The sequence below is a fragment of the Charadrius vociferus genome, unplaced genomic scaffold (assembly GCF_000708025.1).
Source record: "Charadrius vociferus isolate BGI_N301 unplaced genomic scaffold, ASM70802v2 scaffold783, whole genome shotgun sequence".
Lineage (NCBI taxonomy): Eukaryota > Metazoa > Chordata > Aves > Charadriiformes > Charadriidae > Charadrius > Charadrius vociferus.
The window spans coordinates 524,135-525,883 of NW_009647834.1; positions in this window are offsets into that span (position 1 = coordinate 524,135).

Below are 1,749 nucleotides of genomic sequence, written 5' to 3' on the forward strand. Positions count from 1 at the left end.
GTGGGGCGCGGGGTGTAGGCAGGGAGGGGGAGGCAGGGGGTGCTGGGTTCAGCATCAGGGATGCTGCTGGCCCTGCCTGCCTGGTCCCCAGCCTGGAGCACAGCTGCCTGCTGCTCTCTGCCCCTCCTGCCACTCTCTGCTCCTGCTTCCTCCTCCTCCTCACTCCGTCCCACTCACCCACTTTTGGCTCCTGTCCCTGGTGGTGGCTGATCCCAAAGCACCCCAAAATCCCCTTCCCTTGGTGTGCTTCAGGGCTGGCAGGGGCTATGCTGTCTGCATCCCCCTCCCAGGCACCCAGCGAAGGGCCCCACACTGCCTGTGCTGAGGTGACACTGGGACATTGGGTCCTCCTTGCTGGGCAGAGCCACAGCTGAAGTGTAAAGGAGAAAGGGCTGAGAAAACTGCTCTGCTTTCCAGAACTGAATGGAGCGTTTCCATGGCGATTGCTGGCGGTTCTTCCTGGTGACCTTGGCCATCCCGCTGTCATCCCAGTGCCACCTGGGCCCGTCTGCAGCAGCCCCTCTGCAGCTGGTGGCCTCTGAGCCTGGATGAAGTCTCCAGCCAGCCAGGGCTGGTCCCCATCTCAGTCCCCAGCGGGGCTGTGGGGTGCCATGGGGTGCTCTGCCCTTCCCAATGGCTCAGCATCCCCCAGCCCAGCCCTGCTCTCGGGTGCACCCACCCTTGCTGCAGGGGGTGGCGCATGAAGCTGTAGAATCTGCCCCAACTGGAGACGAGAGAGGGCAGGTTTGCAAAAAAAAAAAAGGAAAAAAAAAAAAAAAGACAAATATTTGCAGCTGTGTATTTGCATCAGGGCTGCGGGGATCCATCACCCAACCGCCCCGGGGGCAGGAGGGCTGGGACCCCCCCGCTCCAGCCAGATGTGACATATCTGCGCTGTGTCCATGTCCACGGGTGGATCCCCACCCGGGGTGGGGTGATTCAGCCCCACGGCTTTTTGGGTCACTCCAGCAGCCTCCACCGGGCGCATGGTTCTGTCTGGCCCCAAAGCCTCTCCATGAGCCTCCCCAAGAGCGAGGGGGAGACTGCTGCCGGTTCTTACATGCTTAAGTAGAGAAGACATCAATTAGCACCACTGCAAACCGCCTGCGCTCAGGGTGCGCAGGGGGACTGAAAAATTAATGAGGGCTTAATTGAAGCAGCACGGCTGCCAAAGGCTGAGACCGGCGCAGCTCAGCTCATGGAACAGGGTGTGCTGAAGGGGCATGGGGTGTCTGGAGGAGGAGGGGGAGTGCCAGGCTGGGGGTGCGACAGGGACACCCTGGGGACAAGGACAAGGGTGGCCGTGGGGTACTGGGGTGTCCACATTTTTGGGGCTGCGACACCCCGAGTCCTGGTGCTGGGGAGATGTCTGGGCTCATGCGGGGCTGGTGGCACTGGTGGCCCTGAGCTCATGGGCTGGAGCACCCGGCTGAGCCCAGCACCCAAACCAGGGCACCCCGAGCCCTAACGTGAAGCCCGCGCTCACCTGGGACATTCGCCCTGGGATCGCAGTGGGGGCACCAGGCTGTCCGGCGGAGGGGACCGACTCTGCAGACAGCGGTGGCTCCGTGGCCGCCCTTTGCCCCCCGCTGCCATAGCGGTGTCACCCCAGCTCCCGGCCCCGGGCTCCCCGGGGTGCAGAGCTGCTGGGGCCTCACCAGTTCCTAAAAACCTCATTACCCAACCGCGCTGCGAAATGCAAAGGGCTGCAGCTTCCCCCAGCGGTTACGGGCTGCACCAGCACGGCCC